This window comes from Carcharhinus amblyrhynchos, unplaced genomic scaffold (assembly GCF_965287045.1).
Source record: "Carcharhinus amblyrhynchos unplaced genomic scaffold, sCarAmb.v2.hapA scaffold_43, whole genome shotgun sequence".
Lineage (NCBI taxonomy): Eukaryota > Metazoa > Chordata > Chondrichthyes > Carcharhiniformes > Carcharhinidae > Carcharhinus > Carcharhinus amblyrhynchos.
This window is the reverse complement of record NW_027649784.1, coordinates 1546480-1565889: the sequence shown is the minus strand read 5'-3', so window position 1 is coordinate 1565889 and position 19410 is coordinate 1546480. Positions and strand designations below refer to the sequence as shown.

Sequence of the window (19410 nt, the reverse complement as noted above, 5' to 3'; positions counted from 1 at the left end):
AACTTTTACAGATGCACCATAGAAAGCATTCTTTCTGGTTGTATCACAGTTTGGTATGGGCTCCTGCTCTGACCAAGATTGCAAGAAACTACAAAAGATCATGAATGTAGCCCAATCCATCACGCAAACCAGCCTCCCATCCATTGACTCTGTCAACACTTCCCGCTGCCTCAGAGAAGCAGCCAGCATAATTAAGGACCCCACACACCCCGGACATTCTCTCTTCCACCTTCTTCGGCCAGGAAAAAGATACAAAAGTCTGAGGTCACAAACCGAGAACAGCTTCTTCCCTGCTGCTGTCAGACTTTTAAATGGACCTACCTGTCATTAAGTTGATCTTTCTCTACATCCTAGTTATGACTGTAACACTACATTCTGCGCTGTCTCCTTTCCTTCTCTATGAACGGTATGCTTTGTATAGCACGCAAGAAACAATACTTTTCACTTTAGGTTAATAACCTGTAACAATAATAAACCAAATCAAATCAATCCATCACGCAAACCAGCCTCCCATCCATTGACTCTGTCTACACTTCCCGCTGCCTCGGCAAAGCAGCCGGCATAATCAAGGACCCTACACACCCTGGTGGTTGGCACAGTGCTTAGCTTGGGTTTACTGAAGGACTGACCATCGATGGTGATATGAAACACAAGAGGGAGGGGTGGTGTTGTGGGAAAGAGTTGCATTTCAGTAGCATCTCATGCAAACCACCCTCTCACCCATTGACTCTGTCTACACTTCCCGCTGCCTCAGAAAAACAGCCACATAATCGAGGACCCCCACGCATCCCGGACGTTCTCTCTTCCAACTGCTTCCATGGGGAAAAAGATACAAAAGTCTGAGGTGACGTACCAACCGACTCAAGAACAGCTTCTTCCCTGCTGCTGTCAGACTTTTGAATGGACCTAGGGTCATCTAGACTTGAAACATTGGCTCTATTCTCACTCCACAAACAAAAGTGCTGAGATTTTCCAGCACTTTCTGTTGCTGTATCGATGTAAGTGAATCCTGATAAAAGTGTCTGAAGTTTGGCTGTGGTTCTCTCATTCCCAGCACTGAAATATTACACAGCCACTGTTTTCAGGTAGAACCAGTCGGAAGTGACTGATTAAAACAGAGTCTGGTCATTATTACATTGCTGTTTGTGGGATCTTGCTGTGTGTAAACTGGCTGTCACAATTTCTTACGTCATAGAATCATAGAATTCCTACAGTACAGAAGGAGGCCATTCAACCCATCGAGCCTGCACCGACCACAATCCCACCCAGGCCCTAACCCTGTAACCCCTCAAATTTACCCTGCTAATCCCCCTGACACTAGGGTCAATTTAGCATAGCCAATCCACCTGATCATAACAGTGACTACTTTTCAAAAGCACTTCATGGCTCTGAAGAGCTTTGGGATGTCCTGAATTTGATTTTTATTTTATTTATTATTGTCACATGTACTGGGATACAGTGGTAAGTATTGTTTCTTGCGCACTATACAGACAAAGCATACCGTTCATAGAGAAAGAAAGGAGAGAGTGCAGAATGTATCACGCAAACCAGCCTCCCATCCATTGACTCCGTCTATAAATAGGGCTTTAAACTAATTAGGGGGGGGAGGGTGCGAGGGTAGGTGAAATTACGAGGTCTAAAGTAAAGGAGAGGGTACAGGTAAGGGAAGAGGCCAAGGATGTCCCAATAATGAGGGGAGTAGGGGGCGTGAGTAAGGTTGGTGGTGTTCCAGCAAATAGGATACAGGTGAAGGCTGGGATGAAGGCACTTTATCTAAATGCACGAAGCATTCAGAATAAAGTAGATGAGCTGGTGGCGCAGATCAGCACAAAAGGATATGATCTGGTGGCCATTACAGAGACATGGCTGCAAGGTGACAGGGACTGGGAGCTGAATGTCCAGGGGTATCAAGTGTTTAGGAAGGATAGGCAGGAGGAAAAAGCGGGGGGCATAGCTCTGCTGATTAAGGATAGCATCAGGGTGGTAGTAAGGGATGATATAGGAGCCAAAGAGCAGAAAGTGGAATCGTTGTGGGTGGAGATTAGGAACAGCAAAGGGAGGAAGACGCTGGTGGGTGTCGTCTATGGGCCCCCAAATAATGATCTGGAGGTGGGACGGGCTGTTAACACGCAAATAAGTGCGGCGTGCAGGAATGGAACGGCGATAATTGTGGGGGATTTCAATCTACATATTGATTGGTCGACCCATGTTGGACGCGGTGGGCTTGAGGAAGAGTTCTTGGAATGCTGCCGGGATAGTTTCCTTGAACAGTGTGTGTTGGAGCCGACGAGGGAGTGAGCTATCTTGGATCTGGTGTTATGTAATGAGGCAGGTAGAATTAGGGACCTTGTGGTGAAGGATCCTCTTGGGAAGAGTGATCATTGTATGGTGGAGTTTCTGATGCAGATGGAGGAAGAGAAAGTGGGTTCCCGGACATGTGTCCTTTGTTTGAACAGAGGGGAGTACGATAGGATGAGAGAGGAATTGGCGAATGTTGAGTGGGGGAGCGCATTGGAAGGTAGGTCTGCTGAGGAGCAGTGGAGGATCTTTAAGGAGATCTTTCTTGGTGCTCAGCAGAAATTTATTCCGATGGTTAAAAAGGATCGTAGGAGGAGAGATAATCAGCCGTGGATAACAAAGGAGGTAAAGGAAAGTGTTAAATTAAAAGCAGATGCGTTTAGAGTAGCCAAGAGTAGTGGGCGAGAAGAGGATTGGGAGAGGTTTAAATATCAACAAAGAAGTTGATAAAGAAGGGTAGGATAAACTATGAAGCTGGGTTAGTGCTAAATATAAAAAAGGATAGTAAGAGTTTTTATAAATATATAAAAAGGAAGAGGCTGACTAGGGTGAACGTTGGACCCTTAGAGGATGAGAGGGGGGACTTAGTGGTAGGGGATGGGGAAATGGCTGAGGCCTTGAATAACTTTTTTGTTTCAGTCTTCACGGAGGAGGACGTGAATAGTTTGCCGGGTGTTAGCGATGGAAAGATGGTAGGAGTAGAGGGCCTGAATGACATTATTGTTACTAGAGGGGCAGTGCTTGAAAGACTGGAGGGACTGATTGTGGACAAGTCCCCAGGACCGGATGGAATGCATCCAAGGGTTCTGAAAGAAATGGCGGAGGTGATAGTGGATGCCTTGGTGATTATTTTCCAAACGTCGCTGGATTCCGGGGAAGTGCCGGAAGATTGGAAAACGGCTAATGTTACACCGTTGTTTAAGAAGGGTGGCAGTCAAAAGGCAGGGAATTATAGGCCGGTTAGTTTAACGTCTGTTGTAGGTACAATGTTAGAATCCGTGATCAAGGAGAAAATAGCAAGGCATCTTGAGGAGAATTGTTTGATAGAGCAGACGCAGCATGGTTTCGTTGAGGGGAAGTCATGTCTGACGAATTTATTGGAGTTCTATGAGGATGTGTCTAGGGCGGTGGATAGAGGAGAGCCGGTGGATGTGGTGTTTCTTGATTTTCAGAAGGTGTTTGATAAGATGCCGCACAAGAGGTTATTACAGAAGGTCAGGGGGCATGGAGTTGGGGGTAGGGTGTTAGCGTGGATAGGGGATTGGCTGACAAATAGGAGGCAGAGAGTAGGGGTCAATGGGTGCTATTCGGATTGGCAGTTGGTGACTAGTGCAGTGCCCCAGGGGTCGGTGCTGGGGCCTCAGCTATTTACCATTTATATAGATGATCTGAAGGAGGGAACCGAGTGTATGATGTCGAAATTTGCTGATGACACCAAAATTGGTGGAACAGCAAATTGTGCGGAAGGTGTGGAAAGTCTGCAGAAGGATGTAGATAGGCTGGGCGAATGGGCCAGGAACTGGCAAATGGAATTTAATATTGGCAAGTGTGAAGTTGTCCACTTTGGTAGGAATAATGGTAGGAAGGACTATTACTTACATGGCGAAAAACTGCAGCATGCAACAGTGCAGAGGGACCTCGGGGTCCTTGTGCATGAGTCGCAAAAACCCAGCCTGCAGGTGCAGCAGGTGGTCAGGAAGGCGAATGGGATGCTGGCCTTCATAGCGAGGGGGATTGAATATAAAAGTAGGGAGGTCTTGCTGCAGCTGTACAGGGCACTGGTGAGGCCGCAGCTGGAGTACTGTGTGCAGTTTTGGTCGCCGCACATACGCGAGGATATTTTGGCCTTGGAGGGAGTGCAGAGGAGGTTTACTAGGCTGATACCGGAGTTGAGGGGGTTGAACTATGAGGAGAGGCTGAATAAACTAGGCTTGTACTCGTTAGAGTTTAGAAGAATGAGGGGAGATCTCATTGAGACATATAAGATGATGAATGGGATGGATAGGATAGAGGTGGAAAGGCTCTTCCCGCTCAGAAAGGACAGTAGGACTAGGGGGCACAGCCTCAAGATAAAGGGGGGGAGCGGTTTAGAACAGAGTTGAGGAGGAACTTCTTCACTGAAAGGGTGGTGGAACCTCTGGAATTCTCTGCCCGTTGAAGTGGTGGAGGCTGCCTCGCTAAATATATTTAAGACGCGGGTTGATAGGTTTTTGATAGGCAAGGGGATTAAGGGTTATGGGGAGGGGGCGGGAAGGTGGAACTGAGCCACGACAGATCAGCCATGATCTTATTGAATGGCGGGCAGGCTTGAAGGGCTAGATGGCCTACTCCTGCTCCTATTTCTTATGTTCTTATACTTCCCAGTCATAGCTAGGGTGTAGAGGAAGATCAACTTAATCCGAGGTAGGTCCATTCAAAAGTCTGATGGCAGCAGGGAAGAAGCTGTTCTTGAGCCGGTTGGTGCGTGACCTCAGACTTTTGTATCTTTGTCCCGACGGAAGAAGGTGGAAGACAGAATGTCCGGGGTGCGTGGGGTCCTTAATTATGCTGGCTGCTTTTCCCAAGGCAATGGGAAGTATAGATGGAGTCAATGGATGGGAGGCTGGTTTGCGTGATAGTTTGGACTACGTTAATGACTCTTCGTAGTTTCTTGCGATCTTGGGAAGAGCAGGACCCATACCAAGCTGTGACACAACCAGAAAGAATGTTTTCTATGGTGCATCTGTAAAAGTTGGTGAGAATCATAGCTGACATGCCAAATTTCCTTAGCCTTCTGAGAAAGTAGAGGTGTTGGTGGCCTTTCTTAACTATAGCATCAGCATGGGGGGGGACCAGGACAGGTTGTTGGTGATCTGAACACCTAAAAGCTTGAAGCTCTCCATTTCTACTTCATTCCCATTGACGTAGACAGGGGCGTGCTCTCCTCTGCACACCCTGAAGTCGATGACTATCGATATAAAGGTGTCAGTAAAAGTGGCCAAGTTGTTTCATCAACACCCTTCAGGGGAGGAAAGTTGCCATCATACTCTGGGCTGGGCCAGCATTTATTGCCCATCCCTAATTGCCCCTTGAACTAAGTGTCTCACTCAGGCCATTTCAGAGGGGCAGTTAAGAGTTGACCACCATTGCTGTGGCTCTGGAGTCACATGTAGGCCAGATCAGGTAAGGACGGCAGATTTCCTTCTCTAAAGGACATTAGTGAACCCAGATGGGTTTTTCTAACAATGACTGTAACACTACATTCTGCACCCTCTCCTTCTTCCCATGTACTCTATGAATGGTATGCTTTGTCTGTATCGTGCGGAAGAAACAATACTTTTCACTGTATCCCAATACATGTCTCAATAATCAAATCAAATCCTTCTCCCCATGTACTCTATGAACAGTATGCTTTGTCTGTATCACGTGCAAGAAACAATACTTTTCACTGTATCCCAATACATGTGACAATAATAAATCAAATCAAACGTCTAACTTTTTAACTAATTTCTAAACTTGTCTTGGTAATATTCAGGTTCTCTGGATTAGGCCTGGACACAGCTTTATTTTTAGTAATATAACTAACGTATGCCAATACCTTGTGAATGGCCTCATGAGGGGAGACCGTGCTAATCCTATCCCGTCAAAGGATACAGCATCCACGTGTGATATATATGGTTAATGGATTGCACCAGTGTCACTCCAGACTGGTACGCTGTGTTGAGGTTTGATATCAACAACATAGAAGATGACGTACCATAAAAATCTGGAGGGGTGACACAATGGTTAGCACTGCTGCCTCACAGCACCAGGTAACCAGGTTCGATTCCCAGCTTGGGTCACTGTCTGTGTTCTCCTCCCGTGTCTGCGTGGGTTTCCTCCGGGTGCTCTGGTTTCCTCCCACACTTCGAAGATGTGTGGGTTAGAGGGATTGGCCATGCTAAATTGCTCCTTAGTGTCCACAGATGTGCGGGTTAGGTGGATTGGCCATGCTAAATTGCTCCTTAGTGTCCAAAGATGTGCGGGCTAGGTGGATTGGCCATGCTAAATTACCCCTTAGTGTCCAAAGATGTGCGGGTTAGGTGATTTGGCCGTGCTAAATTGCCCCTTAGTGTCAAAGGGCTGAGCGGTGTAACTGGGTGGGGTTATGAGGATGGGACTAGGGAGCGATTGTTGTCGGTGCAGGCTCGATGGGCCAAATGGCCTTCTTGTAGGGATTCTATGATTCTATGAACAGGTACAATTGCCTGTGGTCCAGGGAGTGTTGATAACTTTGCTAATAAGAGCATAAGGAATAGGAGGAGGCCATTTGGTTCCTAATGTTTGCTCTGCTACCCTTGACCCCCCTTCTCGATCAACAATCTCTGTAACGCAGTTTTGAATATAGTGAGTGACCTAGCCTCCACAACCCTCTGGGAGAGAAAATTCCAAAGATTCCCCCCCTCTCCACCCAACTACATGATTCCCAGTGACAGGGGAGAACGTTCAGTGGGAAAACCATGGTGGGAGGTGTAGAAAGTCCCATCCTAGATCTTTAAACTGTGCCCCCCAGCCCCCATTTCTAGATTTCCCCATGAGGGGAGTCATCCCCTCAGTATCTACCCCCTTAAGCCCCCTCAGAATATTTTATGCTTCATAGAATTCCTACAGTGCAGAAGGAGGCCATTCAGCCCATCAGACCTGCACCAACAACAATCTCACCCTATCCTCATAACCCCACATATTTACCATGCAATTCCCCCAAAACTAGGGTCAATTCAGCATGGCCAATTGACCTAACCCAAGCATCTTTGGAGGAAACCGACGCAGACATGGGGAGAATGTGCAAACTCCACACAGGCAGTCAAACAAGCTGGGAATCGAACCCAGGTCCCTAGCGCTATGTTGCAGCCGTGCTGACCACTGTGCCATTGTGCTGTCCTATCTCCAATGAGTGAGGGGCCCAACTGGCTCAATTGCCTCTCATTGGAGGCCCCATCAGGAAACAACCTCATGAACCTTCTCTGAACTTTGCCCAAAATGAATATGTCCCTGCTTAAGGGAGGAGATGGGAATTGTACACAGATGTGCAGTTTAGGTGGTTTGGCCATGCTAAATTGCTCCTTAGTGCCCAAAGATGTGCACTTTAGGTGGATCGGCCATGCTAAATTGTCCCTTAGTGTCCAAAGATGTGCTACAGAGAAACTGTGAGATTATAGAATCATAGAATCCCGACGGTGCAGAAGGAAGCCATTCAGCCCATCAAGCCTGCACTGACTCTGACAGAGCATCCCATCCAGGTTCTATCCCTGTAACCTCATGTATTCACCCACTAATCCCTCTTCCTTACACATCTTTGGAAACTAAGGGGCAATTTAGCATGACCAATCCATTTAATCTAAACATCTTTGGGCACTAAGGGGCAGTTTAGCATGGCCAATCCACCTAACCTGCACATCTTTGGGCACTAAGGGACAGTTTAGCATGGCCAATCCACCTAACCTGCACATCTTTGTAAACTAAGGGGAAATTTAGCACAGCTAATCCCCCTAACCTGCATATCTTTGGACACTAAGGGGCAATTTAGCATAGCTAATCTACCAAACCTGCACATCTTTGGACACTAAGCGGCAATTTAGCATGGCTGATCTACCAAATCTGCACATCTTTGGACACTAAGGGGCAATTTAGCATAGCTGATCTACCAAATCTCACATCTTTGGACACTAAGGGGCAATTTAGCATAGCCAATCCACCCAGCCCGCACATCTTTGGACACTAAGGGGCAATTTAGCATGGCCAATCCGTCTAACCTGCACATCTTTGGACATTAAGGGGCAATTTAGCATGGCTAATCCACCTAATCTGCACATCTTTGGACCTTCCCATGCTCACAGTACAGAATGCACAGATGGAAACATTTGTTGGTCAGCGTTGGTGCAATGATGGGACAGAATATCACTCACTCCCATGAACATGTTTGGTACAACTCCAGTGAGAATTCGGTTAGAAATATATTTTCTAGGCCTACGTCTCCTTCATAGTCAACTATTTTTCTCTGTTCTGCCCTTAACATTCTAGGGTCTGGTACCAAGGCTGCCATAGCTACCCAATAGGGAGCCAAATAGGCTTTTCAAATGTAATCTTTTGTACTCTGTATAAATTGATTGGCTTCTCATTTCCCCTTTCTATTCACCCAATAATTGTAATCATTTATTGGATAGATAAGTATTAACTGAAAAGACCTAAAATGAACGATCAGATGTAGACCTGAATGGTCTGGCTCAAACTTTAGGAATTCTGCCCCCCCCACCCCCCCCAACCACCACCACCCCACCCCACCCAACCCAACCCAACAAGAAGAAATATTTCTCTCTCTTGATCTTCTAATCATCTTAAAATAACTTTGGTTAGATCACCCAGTAATCGATTTTCACAGGAAAACAATCCTCGTTCAACCTCTGTATCTGTAGCTCAGCCAGGGGAGATGCAGCCTAACAGCAAAGGCTCAGTCCATCTATTCATGTTCTGAACGTGACCCCGGCTCCATCGGATTAAAATGCTAACCCTTCTCCTAAGACCCATTGGACAAGGCCTCCATCAGCAAAGGCGTAATGTGGCAAATCATAAACTGTTGGACATTAGACATTGTTCTCTCTCTCCCCCCCCGCCCCCCCCCCCCACCCCCCATTCTTCCTATCACTGTCTCCCACACTCATTTTATCAATATTATAATCTCTCACTTGCTCTATCTTTCTCTCATACTCATGTAACCATCATCCTCTCTATTCTTCCTTCTCTCCATCTGGTTGCACTGCCCTGCGTCTGTACAGAAGCCTGTCTCTGTAGGCCTCACTTACTCTAACATGTGAACTAAAAGTGGGTTAGGTTCATACACACACTCACATGCACACACACATACATTCAGGCATGAAAATATCCTGCATGTGCGTGCACACACGCACACACACACATACATTCAGACATGGACGTACCCCCACGTGCGTGTGCACACACACACAAAATGACCTGCCCATGCAAACACACGCAGAGACACATACATACAGACATGCACACACAGACACTGGCACATAAATAAACTGACCTGCCCAATACAGACATACACACACATATATATACACACAGACACACATACATAACAGACATGTACATACAGACAGACACACACACACTGATGCATACATAGACACACGCACAGACACATACACACAAACATGCACAGTTTTGTTTATTTTCTGTCCATAATTCGCTAAAATACATGCCAATCTCACAAGGTGGCCTTTCTCTCTGGATCCCACATATTTTGCCAAAAATAGCAATTCGGATTCTTTTGAGAATCTGAATGCAACTCTTAAAATAATTTGGAAATATGAAGCGTGCAGCAGTATGACCAGGAAATTTGTCATAAAAATCCAACTTTACAGACAAGGAAACACGCCTTCCTTAGGCAGACTGGGCCCAAAGTTTCAGTCCCGCTCTAATGCTCTCATAACTGCCCTCTGAGGAGGCCTGATAAACACGGAGTGGTAACGGATGGCTGCCTTACCAAGGATTCTCACATCCTGAGAATGAATTGAAAAGGACTGTCCCACATGCAAGCAAGAAATCTCTCTCCCAGTGGGAAGAGTTCATCTCAGGCCTTGAGGCCTGTTTGAGTAGGCCTCATTCCCTGTTCCATTCCTTTCCTCTCCTGTCAATAAGTTACATTCCTCCAATGCAAGAATTGAAAGAAAATAATTATCGATGGAGTATGAGCTTCATTGGCAAGGCCAGCGTTTATCGCCCATTGAGAAAGTGGGGGAAAACTACTTTCAACCATTGCAGTCCATCATGGTGGTTTTTCATACACCAAGATTATTACTTGAATGGGTATAAATTGAGAGAGGTGGATACTCAACGAGACCTTGGTATCCTCATGCATCATCGCTGCACATCTTTGGACACCAAGGGGGCAATTTATCATGGCCAATCCACCTAACCTGCACATCTTTGGACACTAAGGGACAATTTAACATGGCCAATCCACCTAACCTGCACATCTTTGGACACTAAGGGACAATTTAGCATGGCCAATCCACCTAACCTGCACATCTTTGGACACTAAGGGACAATTTAGCATGGCCAATCCACCTAACCTGCACATCTTTGGACACTAAGGGACAATTTAGCATAGCTAATCCACCTAACCTACACATCTTTGGACACTAAGGGACAATTTAGCATAGCTAATCCACCTAACCTACACATCTTTGGACACTAAGGGGCAATTTAGCATGGCCAATCCACCTAACCTAAGTGGGGATGGAGGGTTAGAAGGGGAGGGGAGGGTAGGGGTGCAAGGGGTGTAGTAATATGAGTTCACATGATGGAGCCTCCACCAATCCACCCAGCACGAGTTAGCAACCTTCTTCCAGCTCCTTCTCCGCACGGCGTGCGATTTGCTGATGAGCTGTTATTTTTGTTTTGCAAACATCACAAGTGTAAGAGTTTTTCATCCTGGGCACTCAGGGCTACTGCCGGCGGTTCCAGCCTCGCTGGGTAAATGGCTAACAGGACATCATGGCATTCTCTGGTTAACCAGTAACCTGAGAAACCTCCAGAAAGGGACAAGGGTCCATATCACAGCAGGCTAGCTCCCCACGATTGCAATGTGTGCAGAACGCACACAGCCCTCTCCCACATCTAACAACACACACTGTGCTGCAGCTGTGAGCTTACAGAGAGCCACATAATGGAAAAGATTGTGCATGCATGTACATATGGGTTGTGTGTGTACATGGATGCGTGTATATGTGTGTACAGTGCACGTGTGTATTTATGGTTGTGTGTGTGTTTTTATGTGTTTATGTGTGCATGTGTTTGTGTGGTGGCGTACACAGCAAAAAAGTGCAGCGTGTGTGTGCATGTCTGTCTGTGTACGCACGTGTGGGTATATGCATGTGTATAAGTGTGCTTGTGTCCATGCATATGTTTGACATGTGTGTGTGTATGGGACTGTGTATGTGTGACTGTGTGTATGTGAGACAGACTACGTGACTGTGTATATGTGAGACTGTATGTGAGAGTGTGTATGTGTGAGAGAGACTGTGTGACTGTGTGTATGTGAGAGTGACTGTATGTGAGAGAGGCTGAGACTATGTGACTGTGTGTATGTGAGAGTGACTGTGGGAGAAGTTGTGTGACTGTGTATCTGAGAGTGACTGTGGAAGAAAGGCTATGTGACTGTGTATGTGAGAGTGATTGTGTGTGTGTGAGAGAGGCTGTGTGACTGTGTATGTGAGAGTGTCTGTGTGTGTGTGAGAGAGAGAGAGACTGAGTGTGTGTGTTGAGAAATAGAGACTGAGTGTGTGTGTGTGAGAGAGAGAGACTGAGTGTATGTGTGTGTGTGTGTGTGTGTGTGAGAGAGAGAGAGAGACTGAGTGTGTGTGTGTGTGTGTGAGAGATAGACCGAGTGTGTGTGTTGAGAAATAGAGACTGAGTGTGTGTGTGTGAGAGAGAGAGACTGAGTGTGTGTGTGTGTGTGAGAGAGACCGAGTGTGTGTGTGTGAGACTGAGCGTGTGTGTGTGTGTGAGAGAGAGAGAGACTGAGTGTGTGTGTGTGTGAGAGAGACTGAGCGTGTGTGTGTGTGAGAGAGAGAGACTGAGTGTCTGTGTGTGTGTAAGTGAGTGAGTGAGAGAGAGAGAGAGACTGAGTGTGTGTGTGTATGTGTGAGAGAGAGAGAGACTGAGCGTGTGTGTGTGTGTGTGAGAGAGAGAGAGAGACAGTGTATGTTGAGAGAGACTGTGTGTGTGTGTGTGTGTGTGTGTGTGTGTGTAATTTGCCACCTTGTGGAAAGAAATGAGCAGAAGGGGCAGCAGCAGACCTTTTGGTCCATTGGGCCCATTCAATATCATCATGGCAGATCTTCCCCCTCACTTGTCCATCCAGTGCCCATGATTCCCACAGAAATGAACAAGCAGCATATGCCAGACTTGAGCGCTGTCCCCAACACAGCACCCAGGAACCTCAGAGTGAAGAAATCACCCTGAGTCTGTCCCCTGTGTTCTAGATTCCCTGACCAGCAGAGACAATCTCTCAATGGCATGGGGGTTGGGGCAGGACGGTGGCACAGTGGTTAGCACTGCTGCCTCACAGCGCCAGGGACCCGGGTTCAATTCCCAGCTTGGGTCACTGTCTGTGTGGAATTTGCACATTGTCCCCGTGTCTGTGTGGATTTCCTCCGGGTGCTCCTGTTTCGTCCCACAGTCCAAAAGGCATACTAAATTCTCCCTCAGTGTTACTGAACAGGCGCCAGAGTGTGGCAACTAGGGGATTTTCACAATAACTTCATTGCAGTGTTAATGTAAGCCTACTTGTGACACTAATAAATAATTTAAACCCTTTAGGATTCTATATGTTTAATAAGATTGCCCCTCATTCTTCTAAACTTCAGAGAACTGAATCCCAATTTACCAAAATCAAAGAACAGCACAGCACGGGAACAGGCCCTCTGGCCCTCCACACCTGTGCTGACACATGACACCTTTCTAAATTAAAGGCCTTTTGCCTCTACGCGGTCCGTGTTCCTCTCTTCCCTGCCCATTAATTTTATTTTTATTCATTCGTAGGACATGGGCATCGTTGGCTGGGCCAGCATTTATTGCCCGTCCCTAGTTGTTCTTGGAGGGCACTTGAGAGTCAACTACATTGGTGGTAGCTCTGGAGTCACATGTAGGCCAGACCGGGTAAGGACGGCAGATTTCCTTCCCTAAAGGGAACCAGATGGGTTTTTCCAACAATGGGTCATCAGTAGATTCTTAATTCCAGATTTTATTTTATTGAATTCAAATTCCACCGTCTGCCGTGGTGGGATTTGAACCTGGATCCCCCAGAACATTAGCTGAGTTTCTGGATTAATAGTCTAGTGATAATAACACTAGGCCATCACTTCCCTCTGTCAACATGCCTCTTAAATTTTGCTACTGTATCTGCTTCTACCATCTCCTCTGCATTCCAGGCACTTGCCACCCTCTGTGTTAAAAAAACTTGCCTCTCACATCTCCTTTAAACTTTCCCCCTTTTACCTGAAACTTGTGTCCCCCAGTAATTGAGATTTTCATCCTGAGAAAAAGTCTCCGACTCTCCATTCTATCTGTGCCTGTCATAATCTTGTAGACTTCTATCAGGTCGCCCCTCAGTCTCTGCCATTCCAGTGAGATCAAACCGAGTTTCTCCAATCTCTCGTCATAGCTAATACTCTCCAAACCAGGCAACATCCTCTCCTCGTAAACCTTCTCTGTACCTTCTCCAAAGCCTTAGGAGATAGCGTGGCAACCAGAACCGTATGCAATATTCCAAAAGTGGCCTAACTAAAATTCTACACGGCCTCAACATGACTTGCCAACGCAGACACTCTCAAAGGGCCAGACTCCTTCCCATTTGAACCCCAGGCCTGGTCAACCAGCACCACATGAGGTGCTGAGGAGTACTGAGAGGGTGGATGTGGAAAGAATGTTTCCTCTTGTGAGAGAATCTAGAACGAGGGAGTCACTGTTTAAAAATAAAGGGTCGCCCATTGAAGACAGAGGCAAGGGGAATGTTTTTCTCTCGGACCATAGTGAGTTGCTAGAACTCTCTTCCTCACAGGCGGTGAGAACAGAGCCTTTGAATATTTTTCTTAAGGCAGAGTGAGATGGTTCTTGATGAACTCTGGGGGAGGTGAAGGGTTATCTGGGATGTACATTCCGATCAGGGGAACAGCCCTGAGGAGTAATGTGACCTCCTGGCACTTCTAGTTCTTATGTTTCTATGTCCTGGGCCACGGTCACATTAAGGCAGTCTTGTCAATCATAAAATCATAGAATCCCTACAGTGCAGAAGGAGGCCATTTGGCCCATCGAGTCTGCACTGATCACAATCCCACCCCATCTCTATTTCCATAACCCATACATACCTTTCTAGTTCCCCCTGGCACTAAGGGGCAATCTAGCACAGCCAATCCGCTTAACCCACACACTTTTGGACTGTGGGAGGAAACCAGCGCAGCCGGAGGAAACCCACGCAGACATGGGGAGAATTTGCAGACTCCACACAGACAGTCACCCAAGCCAGGAATTGAACCCAGATCCCTGTCGCTGTGAGGTAGCAGTCCTAATCACTGTGCTACCGTGCCACCCTCAATGGGCTCCAGTTTTGCCAGAATCCGAGGAGAACTTCCTATCCTGGTCATTCATAGAATCAACACAGTGACCAAGAAGGTCATTTGGCCCCATTGAGCCGACACTGACAACTACCCACCCAGGCTCTATCCACCACATTTTCACCCTGTCAATCCCCCTGACGTAAAGGGGCAATTTAGCTTGGCCAATCCACCTAACCTGCACATCTTTAGACACTAAGGGGCAATTTAGCTTGGCCAATCCACCTAACCTGCACATCTTTAGACACTAAGGGGCAATTTAGCATGGCCAATCCACCTAACCTGCACACCTTTGGATACTAAGGGACAATTTAGCACGGATACAAAATTTGTGGAATAATAAGAAGCAGAGAGTAATGGTCAATGTATATTTTTCAGGCTGGAGGAAGGTTTGTTGTGGTGTTTCCCGGGGTCAGTATTGGGACCCTGGCTTTTCCTGATAATGATCTCGATCCTGGTGTGCAGGGGACAATTTCAAAGCTTACAGATGACACAAAGCATTGTAAACTGTGACGAGGACAGTTTAGAAATTGACAGATTGGTAGAGTGGACAGATAGGTGGCAGACAAAGTTGAGTTGGGAGAATGTGAACACATTGGGGCGGCTATGCTGGCACAGTGGTTAGCATCACAGCACCAGGGACCCGGGTCACTGTCTGTGCGGAGTCTGCACGTTCTCCCCGTGTCTGTGTGGGTTTCCTCCGGGTGCAACAGTTTCTTCCCACAGTCCGAAAGACGTGCGGGTTAGGTGCTAAATTATCCCTCAGTGTCCGGAGTGTGGTGACTAGGGGATTTTCACAGTAAATTCATTGCAGTGTTAATGTAAGCCGACTTGTGACACTAATAGATAAACTTAACTTAAACATTGGAGAGAGTGCAGAAGAGATTTACAAGGATAGTTCCATGGCTGAGAAATTTCTGTTATGAGGATGGATTGGAGAGGTTGGGACTGTCCTTGCAGAGAAGATTCATTAGAGATGTTCAAAATCATAATGGGGTCTGGGACAGAGTAGAGAGGGAGAAACTGTTCCAGCTCAGAAAAGGAGTGAGAATGAGAGGGTGCAGATTTAAGGTGATTTGTAGAAGAAGCGAATGTGATGTGATAACAAACTTCGTTCAGCGAGTGGTTGGGGTCTGGAAGGCACTGCCTGGAAATGTGGTGGAGGCAGATTCCACCGAGGCATTCAGGAGGACATTAGGTGATTGTTTGAATAGAAACAGGGGTCACAGGAAAAGGCAGGGGAATGGGACGAACTCACGATGCTCATTGGGAGAGCCGGTGCAAACAGGATGGGCCAAATGGCCTCTCCTTGCACCGTAATAATTCTGTGACAATGGAAATTCAGTAGAAAGATCTTTATCCAGAGAGTGGGGAGAATGTGGGACTCGCTCCCACGGGGAGTGGGGGAGAATGTGGGACTCGCTCCCACGGAGAGTGGGGGAGAATGTGGGACTCGCTCCCACGGGGAGCGGGGAGAATGTGGGACTCGCTCCCACGGGGAGCGGGGAGAATGTGGGACTCGCTCCCACGGGGAGCGGGGAGAATGTGGGACTCGCTCCCACGGGGAGCGGGGAGAATGTGGGACTCGCTCCCACGGGGAGCGGGGAGAATGTGGGACTCGCTCCCACGGGGAATGGGGAGAATGTGGGACTCGCTCCCACGGGGAATGGGGAGAATGTGGGACTCGCTCCCACGGGGAATGGGGAGAATGTGGGACTCGCTCCCACGGGGAATGGGGAGAATGTGGGACTCGCTCCCACGGGGAGCAGGGAGAATGTGGGACTTGTTCCCATGGGGAGTGGGAAAAATGTGGGACTTGCTCCCACGGGGAGTGGTCAAGGTGAATAATATTGAGATATTTAAGGAGGAAAACTGGATAAACAAATGGAGGGAGAAAGGAACAGAAGTATCAGCGCTGAGGGAGCGCCGCACTGTCAGAGGGTCAGTGCTGAGGGAGCGCCGCACTGTCAGAGGGTCAGTGCTGAGGGAGCGCCGCACTGTCAGAGGGTCATTGCTGAGGGAGCGCCACACTGTCAGAGGGTCAGTGGTGAGGGAGCGCCGCACTGTCAGAGGGTCTTTAACCAAGCGGAGGAAAGCACCTGACTAACACCCCGGGATGGAAACCCAGCGGATATTCAGGAAAATCCGTGTTCAGGCTCGGAACCGGAGGCTGCACGGAGCATAGAACACACCCTGACAACATCAGCACCCAGAAACAAGACACAAACAGCTACTGAGAGAGTGGGGTGGAGGAGAGGGAGAGAGAGAGAGATAGAGAGGGAGAGAATAGGGGGGAGAGAGAGAGAGAGAGAGAGAGGGGAAAAGTATAGAGAGAACGGGAGAGGGAGAGAGAGAGAGAGTTAGATGGAGCAAGAGAGACAGAGAGGGGGAGAGACAGAGAGAGAGGGAGAGAATGAGAGAGAGCAAGAGAATGAGAGACAGAGAGGGGGAGAGACTGGGAGAGCGTCAGAGGGGCAGAGAGGGAAAGAAAGAGAGAGAGGGAGAGACAGAGGAGGAGAGACAGAGATGGGTAGAGATAGAGGGAGAGAGAGAGCGGGAGAGACACAGTGAGGGGACAGAGACAGAGAGGGGGAAAGACAGAGGGAGAGTCAGAGAGAAAGGGACAGACAGAGAGGGGGTGAGATAGGAAGAGGGGGGAGAGAGACAGAGGTGGGGGAGAGAGAGAGAGAGATTGTGAGAGAGGGAAAGATAGAGAGAGACAGAGAGAAGGAGATGTTTAGGGAGGAATTTCAGAGCTCCCGGGCAGCTGAACACACAGCTGCCAGTGGTGGAGCGATGGGAATCGCGGGATGCCCAAGAGGCCGGAATCAGAGGAGTGCAGAGATCTCGGAGGGGCTGGAGGAAGTTGCAGAGATAGGGAGGGGGTGGAGGGGCTGGAGGAAGTTGCAGAGATAGGGAGGGGGTGTAGGGGCTGGAGGAGGTTACAGAGATAGGGGTGTAGGGGCTGGAGGAGGTTACAGATAGGGTGGGGTGTAGGGGGCTGGAGGAGGTTACAGAGATAGGGAGGGGTGTAGAGGCTGGAGGAGGTTTCAGAGATAGGGAGGGGGTGTAGGAGGTTTCAGTGATAGGGAGGGGTGTAGGGGCTGGAAGAGGTTTCAGAGATAGGGAGGGGGTGTAGGGGCTGGAGGAGGTTACAGAGATAGGGAGGGGGTGTAGGGGCTGGAGGAGGTTTCAGAGATAGGGAGGGATTCGGGGCTGGGGGAGGTTACAGAGATAGGGAGAGGGTGTAGGGGCTGGAGGAGGTTACAGAGATAGGGGCTGGAGGAGGCTACAGAGATAGCGAGGGTTCTATAAGTGGGGAGCTAAAAGTAAGGATTAGAAGGTGAGGATTGTGGGAGGGTGGGGGTTATCAGGTTCAGAGTGTGATGGACAGATACCCGCCCCCCAGCCCGTCTCCTGAGTTAATATTTATTCTCAATCCAATAGGATTGCACACAGATAAGAGTTGATGCAATTATTACCATGGTGTTATCTTATGGCAGCTTGCTGTGCACACATTGCCTGCACTGTTTCCCATATTGTGACAGTGAACACACTTCAAAAGCACCTCAACATCCGTAAAGGTCTCCTTCAGTCGCAAGAGGCGTTATATAAATGCAAGTCAAAGAACAAAGAAAATTACAGCACAGGAACAGGCCCTTCGGCCCCTCCAAGCCCGCACCGACCATGTTGCCCCACTGAACCAAAATCCCCTACCCTTCCAGGGACCATATCCCTCTCCCATCTGATTCTTGCACTTATCAAGACGCCCCTTAAAAGTCACTACTGTATCCGCTTCCACCGCCTCCCCCGGCAGCGAGATCCAGGCACCCTCCACCCTCTGTGTAAAAAATAAAACTTGCCTCGTACATGTCCTTTAAACCTTGCCTTCTTACACCTTGAACCTGTGCCCCTGAGTAATTTGACTGTTCCGCCCCTGGGAATAAACTTCTATCTACTCTGCCCCTCACAATCTTGAAGATTTCTAGGCTCCTTCCTTTTTTTTTCACCCTGAAGTGGGGATTTGCTATTGAGGTGTGTCCCGGGACTGTTCAGTAAGGGTCGGCCCACTGCGGGTGTGTCACAGATTGGGATCGCACTGTGCAATAGATTGGGAAAGAGACAAGGTCTCTTCACTGCCCGTCCGCACCCATCTGATCAGGCTACCACCCCCCTCCTCCACTCCCAATTATTGCCCCCACCCCACCCCAGGAAAAGTGGGGCTGAGGTAGGGAACTCACCAATGATGATGTGGACATTCGCTCGTGTCCCTCATGCAATGGTGGCCCAGACTCGCGTACCTTGTCCTTCCCGACGCTCGTGAGCGTGCCGGGGAGAAGGGGGGGGGGCGGGGAGCGGGTAAGGTTTCTCGGACCGAAAGCTCCTCGCAAAGCCCGTCCCTTCAACCGTTAAACCCTTCCTCCTTAAACCATAACCGCGAGCTCCTGGCTCGGTGAGGGAGCTGTAGTACTCACGGGATAGGAACACACGGGGTGGCTCCCACGCAGAGTCCCAGCGTCACCCCACCCTGCCCCTCCCCGACTCTCGGTGTCCCGTTCCTGCAGGGAGAGGTGGGGAGCGGGGAGGGGAGGGGGGGGGGGCACGCCGGCCAGAGTTAAACGCCCGTTACTTTCCTCCGTTCGGGACTCCGGAGTTAACCGTCAGCTCCGCTCTTGTGCCGAGTACAGCTGTGTCAGCTCCCTGATGCACCTCGTTACCCCGGTTAATAAGTCACTCGCTCCTGTCGTCACGGCAACTGGCTGGAGGTCCCAGCTCCCGGACTGAAACCCTGTCCCCTCTTTAATTCTCACCCCCACCTCCAACCCTTCTCACTCCTGTCCCCTCCCCGGACACTTCAACCCCTCTTCCTCCTGTAACACCCCAAACGCTTCATCCCCTTTCGCTCCTGTTCCCCTCCCAGACATTTCAACCCCTCTCTGTGTTGTAATTTTCT

At 48.6% G+C, this 19410-nt stretch overlaps 1 protein-coding gene across 3 annotated transcripts in view; it reads right to left on the bottom strand.

Moving 5' to 3' along the window:
* Window positions 1-19165, bottom strand: part of LOC145337127 (P2Y purinoceptor 3-like) — a 28556-nt gene extending 9391 nt beyond the window's left edge. For 2 of the 3 annotated variants that reach the window (XM_080181898.1, XM_080181897.1), the window contains exon 1: window positions 18932-19165. The gene's annotated coding sequence lies outside the window, so the exon portion shown is untranslated. Of the gene's footprint in view, window positions 1-17938; window positions 17963-18931 lie in introns of those variants that run through there. The other variant, XM_080181899.1, reaches the window with a different exon arrangement.
* Window positions 19166-19410: the final 245 nt, after the last annotated feature.